Source organism: Sapajus apella, unplaced genomic scaffold (genome assembly GCF_009761245.1).
Source record: "Sapajus apella isolate SASKATOON/1434 unplaced genomic scaffold, GSC_monkey_1.0 scaffold30, whole genome shotgun sequence".
Taxonomy (NCBI): Eukaryota; Metazoa; Chordata; class Mammalia; order Primates; family Cebidae; genus Sapajus; species Sapajus apella.
Window position 1 is genome coordinate 523,901 of NW_022436970.1, and position 8,181 is coordinate 532,081.

The following is an 8,181-nucleotide window of genomic DNA, read 5'->3' on the forward strand; positions in this document are numbered from 1 at the left end:
TGGATCCCAAAGATGGACACAATAGAGTATAGCAGGTGCAGGTTGCAGGCAGTGTGAGAATAAGAAAGGTTAATACCCTAAGAGAGTCACAATGTACAACAGAAAGCATAGCAAGGAACATATTATCTAGAGTGAATGGTGTTTGTGTTTGGAGCAGGATTTGCTCAGCCTCCTGAGTTGTGTTCTTCAGCATCCCCAAGGTCATGTCCGGGGCTATGGGTCCTGTAGGATCATTTCCTTCATTTCTGGTACTGGGTTGGGTCCTAGCCACACTATGGTATGGTTTGATGCATTGCGCTGGAATCCAAAGAGGACCTGAGGAGGTGCGAACACAAACATGTCCTCTTCCCCATTAACAAATCATTTCGACTGCACCATACATTACTATTTACATCTTTTAATAAAACCACAGGTTTTATGTCTTGAGGGGCATTTGCAAAATGCTTCTCTATGGCTGATTGAAATTTATCATCTAAATTTTAAAAATTATGGGTAAATAAGTCTTGTACCAATAGTGTTGCAGGGCTCTTATTGCCCCTTTTTTGTTTTCTGAGCATATTTTTAAGGGTGGAGTGTGTGTGTTCTCCTATGGCCTGTCTTTGGGGTTTTTACATAATGCCTGTGGAATGTTAGATGTTCCATGTGTGACAAAGTTGTTGAAATTGTGAGCTGGCATAAGCTGAGCCATATCAGTTTAATTTTTGTGGGCCACCCCATAAATGCAAAAGTTAAGAGAAGATATTTAATGACATATCAGGTGGACTCTCCAGGAAGAGCGTGAGTGCTAATTAGTTGGGAATAGGTATCAATGGATACATGTACATATCTTAGTTTTCCAGATTCAGGGATGTGCATAACATCTGTTTTCCATAACTGATGAGGTTCTAGTCCTCTAGGGTTAACACTTGTTGAAGGAGGGGACATACCTGTGAGCTGGCAATCTGGGCATTGTAAAATGATTTGTTTAGTTAATCTTTGGGTAAGTTGAAATTGTTTTGTTAAGTTTCTCTAGTTCTGGTGGAAAAATTCATGTGATGATTGGGTGGCTTTGTCAAGAAGTGATGTCATAACCTGCATGTTTGCTTGATCATTGCCATGCACTAGTGGGCCAGGCAGTGAGCTGTGGGCCCGAATGTGTGTGATAAAACTAGGATGTGTGTGTTGATCCAGCAATTGCTGAAGTTGAGAAAGTGTGCACAGGGTGGGCTCGAGAGTGGACTTAATGCGGGCTGTCTCAAGGTTCTGCCATAAATAGAGTAAGCCAAGTCACTAACAATATTGATAGGCTGAGTGGAAAAGGTGTTTCTAGGGCCAATATTAGGGCTCCAACCTCGGCTCTCTGAGTCCTAGTGAATCTAGATTGAGTGAGGGAGTTATGAAGTTCCCACCAGATAGCTACTTTTCCATTTTTATCAGAGTCATAAAAAGCGTAAAAGTGTTAGGTATGCGGGAGTGAACTGCCTTTGTAGGCATAACTACAAGAGTATGAGATAAGTAGGAAGGGTATATTCTATATGACCTGCAATATTAGAGAGTGCTCTCTGAAGGTCTAGAAAAAGGGGAAGGAATGCTTCTAATTGTTTTTTACTTAAGGATACTCTTAAGACAGCAGGGTCATAATCTAGCAATTGATCACATTGTCTGTGACCTGTATAGATGACTTTACTAATTAGCTGGACATAGGGTGTTTTAGTCCCAGAATGTGAGTAAAAAAATCCATTCTAGGAAATGTAATCCTGGGGCCATCTGTCCTATTAATCCTGTCGGGGAATGTTTAGTAGGAGAAACAAACAATTATACTGAATATCGTGGGTCTATGCAATCTAGCTGCCGCTAAGAAATAGCTTGCCTCTGTTTCCTCACTTTCGCTTTTTGCAGCAGGGGTTAAATACTTGGAGGAGTCCAGTGTTGCCTTGCTCTTTAGGATAGAAAACAGGTTTTGTAATTTATCAGTAGTAATGCCCAAGGTGGGGTGAAGCCAGTTAATATCAACCAGGAATTTTTGATAATCATTTAACATGTTTGTTAGTATTTAATTTAACTTTTTGAGGTCCCTGACCAGGAAGTTAGTAAGTATCCAACATATTTCCAAAGAGAGAACATCTGTAGTTTGTCAAGCATTGTGATTAAATCTCTTAACTGTGTATTCCTTTTGACAGAGGCATATAAATTTAAAAGTATTGGCTCCACTGGGGCCGTAAGTAAGATATCCATAAAATGGATGATCTTGCAATTAGGGGAGCAAAGCCTGATTTACATGATACTGACATATGATAGGACTGTATAGCATTATTTGAGGAAGCACTTTCCAATGAAATCAGTGAGCTGGCCATTCATTATTGATAACAGGTATTGTAAAAGCAAATTTTTCTCTGTCTGGTTCTCCAAGGGGAATAGTTTAAAATCAGTATTTTTAAGTCAATAATGACTATAGACCAATCTCAAGGAATCACCATGGGGAAAGGAAGCCACTGTTGAAGGGGCCACATAGGTTGCAAATTAGCATTGATATCCCGTAAGTCATGCAAAAGTCTCCCTTTACCAGACTTTTGGGGAAGGATGAAAATGGGTAAATTCCAAGGGCTGTTTGATGGTTCTATATGGCCAACTCTTAATTGTTCCTCAACTAATTCATGGGCTTGTTGTAATTTCTGTCTCTTTAAAGGCCACTGTTCTACCCAAATAGGATTTGAGAGAGCCACATGAGGGGCTGGAGAGGAGTAACAACAGTGGCCATTATTGGAAAGGGGTCTTATGTTCACATAATTTATTAAATTCTGCCTTCTAGAGGAGGAATTGACTGACATCTAAAGTTGTTTTAGGTGGCACTGACCAGTCCATGGGGTCATACGGAAGTTGTCTGCTATGGTCTCAATCCTTTTGTAAATGGGCTAGTGGCTCTGTTTTCTCTAATGCTTTTTCTTATCTCTTTATACGTGTCAAAAGTAATGGGTTCATACACCCAATTGCCTTGTTGATCTTGCATCACCAGGCAGGCCAAGAGCTCCCCTTCAAATACTGCTTGCCTAAGACAGGGTCCCATAACTGTAGTGTATCCCTTGTCTTTTTTCCAATTTATTGGGGGAGGGGGCTCAGGAAAAATATTCGTTTCCTCTTTGGTATCTTTACCCGGTAACGGCAGAGTTGAGGGAGGAGGAGGAGGCAGTAAAGTAGGTGATGGTTCCTCCTCCCGTCCCTTTTTAGGCTTTTCTGTGTCAAGCAGGGCCAAAGAAGCCCTGACTAAGGCCCATAAGGTTAAGGATATTACTGGGACCTGTAGCACTTGTGCGTGATGTTGTTTAAGATTTCTCCCCACTTGTTCCCAGAGCTCGAGGTCTAGTGTGCCTTCTTCTGGGAACCACGGGTTATGGGAAACAATAGTTTGCATTAGGTTTCTTTCTTTTTCTCTTTTTTTTTTTTTTTTTTTTTTTTGAGTTGGAGTCTTGCTTTGTTGCCCAGGCTGGAGTGCAGTGGTATTATTTCAGCTCACTGCAACCTCTGTCTCCCAGGTTCAAGCGATTCTCCTGCTTCAGCCTCCTGAGTAGCTGCGATTACAGGCATACATCAACACGCCTGCTTGTATTTTTAGTAGAGACGGGGTTTTAACATGTTGACCAGGCTGATCTCAAACTTCCAACTTAGTGACCTGCTTGCCTCGGTGCATTAGGTTTCTTAATTGAGACTGTGAAAACGAGGCTCCACTAGCTTTAAGCAGCTGTTTCAATACTTTCATATAGTATTTCTGTTGAGGGGATGACTGTTGTCCCTTGATGAAACTCCAGCTTGAAAATTCCCTTGAACTTGGAAATCCTGAGCAGGCAGCAATGACTTACTGACCGCGCAGTCTCTATACCTTCATTTTCGAGGGTTCCGTTGTGATTTGTTGCAGCGTTCTTCACAGGGGGCACCAGCTGCGCAGTCTTTCTTGCAGACTCTGGCCGAGCCACGGGTGAAAGGAGTGATGGATTTCACTGCATACTCTGACACAGGTATGTAGTGAAAGAGCACCAGAGGACTAGGGGACTGCCTGCAGAGTGAACAGTCTCCGTAAGCTGGCACTGCTCGCTTTTATTCAGTACAGATGTAATGCTGAAAGCCTGGAGCCAAAACAATCTGCATAATTAACATTGTTGTCTCCTCTTGCAGGGAGCAGTCTTGTACATGGATGATTAAAGGTCAGTTTCCAGACAATATAAACAAGCCTATTTAGATAAACTCCCCTACATTCCCTGGTACCTACTCCTTGCCCTTTGCCTCAGGGTAAGAGAACAGCTACCTTCAGCTTATTGTCCCCCAAAGCTTTGCAAAACCTTCTGACCTTTCAAGAAAGTTTACATCTTTCCCTATAGTTTCTCCCATCACCCTGACTGACCTCCTATATTATCCAAAGCTTACTCTTACATTTCTTTAAAGCTCTGACTAAATATTTTATTTTGTCCCCAAACATTCAACTATCCATTGAAATGTGATAAGTTGGCTTTTCTTTTTACTTCTCCTGTCATTCATTTAGCTGTTATATTTTGTTTTAATGTTTTGGATGATGCCTCTTATACTACATTGTATTCCTAGGCAAGGAAATGTATATCAAAATATATTAGATGATTGATTCTGTTTTATCTCCTTGATGATAGTACCTCTTATACTACTTTACAGAATCAAGAAAAAGGAAAGTACATTTTGCATAGTGGCTTCAAGTATTGACTGATTATTTTAAACCCGGTTTCCTATAGAAGGTTGTAAGTTCAAGCTAAAAGAGACCACAGTCTTTACTTATGTGAGATTCTAGAAACTCTATTTCTTTTTAAAAACATTTTGATAATTTTTTTTAAATTAAAAACTTTTTAGGTTCACAGCACAATGAAGAGGAAAATAATTTATTCGCAAAGATTTCCCATATACCTCCTGCTTCTGCACATGAGTGAACTCCCATTTTCAACAGCTGCCACCAGAGTGGTGAACAACTGATGAACCTACACTGACTCATCGTACACCCAGAGTCCATAGTTCACATCGGGGTTCACTCTTGATGTTGTATATTCTGTGAGTTTGGACAGATGCATAATGACATGTATCCACCATTGTAGCATCATACTGTTGCAGGACTTACTCCTTAGTTTAGCTAAGAGCTGGATCCTTGTCACATGGCCCTGAAATATTTTGCTTGCAGACACTTTGAAGGGTAAGAATAATGGAATTTATTGGGCAAAAAGGAAAATAAACAGGGACTCTCTGCAAAGCCAGAGTCCCAGCTAGTGTGCTTTCTGCCTCACATTTTGAATTATAGGTTCCCCAGGAAGAGGAGGGGCCAGGCTCTTCTGCACTGCACACTGTGGTTCCACCCCAGTGTACACTCCTCTTAGTGCACAGGCCAGTTGGAATTTCTCTGCGGACCCCTTCCAACCTGGCTGTCTCATACCCTTCTAAAGTACGTAATTGCCTTTAGAATAATGATCTAGGACAAAGACCGATCTTAACTTCTTCCTACTGACAGGGGGCACTGTTTTGGGAAAACGGCAGTAAGAACTTTCTCAGAGGCCTAAGGGTTCTCAGCAGAAGGGGCCATTGTTGGAGGCTCCTGTTGCATGACCATTTGGAGTTTGATGGCCAGGTTATTCAAAAACCTGAATCAAAATGAAACAAAGACAGGGGTAAGGACAGCTCAAAGATCCTAAGGCCTTTACCAGTTTGCACAGGGATAGGCTGGTCAAAAGCCTGACTGGTAATAAAAACTTTTACCCTTTTACCAGCATGCTGGGATTCTGGATTCCCTTCCCCTGAGCCCAATCCTAAGTCAACTAGTTTAAGGTTTGGAAAATTAACTTCTCCCAGTTTGAAGGCTGTATCTGAAGGGAGTGCCCTGTAGTATGGAGACAAAATTACCTATCTGTGAAGATAGGACATAGAAGGAAAAAAGAAGGTGCTTTTCAAAGGAGTCCCAGGGGTTCAGGATGCATTTGAAAGGGGTACAAACTGAAGAAGAATGGCCACTTATCTAGAAAGAGGGTAGCAGGCATCCCTGGTTCCCTTCTCTTTTTAGCAGATACCTGGGGTTTGTGAGGGAGAGAAGGAATAGCATTTTCTTTCCCTCTTCCATTCTTGTATCTCTGAGTCCTGGTGACCTTGGCAGATGCCACCATAGGTGTTAATGTGGCTTTCACTCATGTTAACAGGGGACCTGGGGGTGGGAATTATCCACTCTTCCCACATATGTCATATCTCCCTTGCTGTCCATAGCCTTGAATTCCCTAGATCTCATTTATGCCATGGATACTAGCATGGCCTTTAGCCATGAAATAGGAAGCTTGGCTTAATTGAGAGGAACCAGCCATGTTCACCTGCATTGCGCCTTTTAACTTTCATTGTCATCTGCCTCTGGATCCCTTAGATCGAGTTTCCCTTCCTAGGGCTTTGACCTGAAGCTTGAAATTGAGTTGAAGCTTGAAACTGAGTTTGGTATAGAAATATGTCTCAGGGGTATTTGCATAGACTACTTATCATAAGCCAAATGCTAAGATGAAGCTGTGGAATTGAATCCTCCTCCAACAAGGGAGAGAAAAGGATGTCTTGCAATACAGCCATATAACTGCTGGCTATAGTTATGCTGCTAAGATTTGGGTGCATGGTGCTTGGCTTTGGTTCACTCCCTTGGTCTTTCTCAAGAAGCAAACCTCCAAACAATGGGCATCCTATTTATTCCCATCACCTGGCAGGATTTGCAGGATAATTACTCAGAACTAGAATATTGATCCAGATTTTTACATTACCCATCCCTGTGTTCTTTCTAAGCTGCAACTGGAGATTGATGGTTGGTTCACAAGAACGAGTAGGGTTAGTCTAAAATTTAGGGAAAAGCTTAAAAACAACAAATGAGTTTAGAATTTAATAATAAATGTATGATGAGTTTTGATACAATTTCTCTCTTATTAGTCCTCATTTTTTTGAAAAAACACAAATCATCATAGGACTAAGTGGTTTCCAAAATGGACTTTAGTCTTATACTTGACTGGATTATTTGCATAAAGTGCAGCAAGATAATTATTTCTACATTGTCCTTTTGGATTGGCTTTGATGGAACTCTGTTCCACAGGGAGTCTCAGATGAGACGTTTTGAAGATGAGCTCAGCTGGGGTTTTTATCTTCAAATACCTGTGAATAGGGTGATTCTCTCCTCTTATGGTCCCAAATAAACTTGGATGCCCTAGGCCTGTGATAAAGTGACATTTTTTACTGACCACACACCCTGTACAGGGCCTATGTAGGTAAGGGTATGAAGCCAGTTCTTCCTATGGGACTTTTAGCAGCTCTGCAAGTCAAGATTGACTCCTTAAAGGGAAGCATACCATTCTAGTCCAGGCCTTGGTAAAATAGCCAGTTTTTCCAATTGCATCCTGTTGCAGAAGAAAAATGGATTCTATTGCACTGAAGCAAATAATAAGTTAACAGTATTCACAGATAATTTCCATATTCTAGAGGAACCAGGCAGAAAGAAATAAACATACTCCAAATTTTGTTCACAGGAGTATAACTTAATTAATTAAAGGCCATAAATAGCTCAAAATAAGTTTCCTTGACTCTGAAAAACAAAACATGGGTCAGCAATATTCCAAGCAAAAGTCAAAAAGATTTGCTTCAGTTTCCTGAGTTCAGTCTAGTTAACTCTTGTTTTGCTTGATATTCATGAACACTGCAGCTCTTTGAGTCCTGTATATTTTTCCTTTATACCAATGTCACAGTCTCCAAAGTTATCAGAAACCTGTATTTGAGAGTACTGGTCAGAGTCCTATGGCTTATAATAAATCATCTTTTGAAAAGGATTGAAACAAGATAATTGTGAATAGCAAAATGTCCAGGGTAGTTATGGTTAGAAACACAATTGACAAGGAAGTTTGGTTATCTCTGTGGCTTACAATAGCTTAACAACGTTAATTATGATTGATGGCATATATGTAGACATTAGAATTTTAGAAGTTCCATATAATTTTGTAAGATATATTAGCATTATTCACCAAAATATAACCTAAAGAAGACTGAACATCATTTTGGCAATCTCATGTAGCTGAATATGTCAAATAACCCTGTTTACCACTTTTCTGGATGTTTCAGGGGTCCTCTGATCCATCCAAAAAGGTAGGCATCAGGAAAGACAATTTTGCAACTGAAGTTTGATTTTGGTAAACCTGT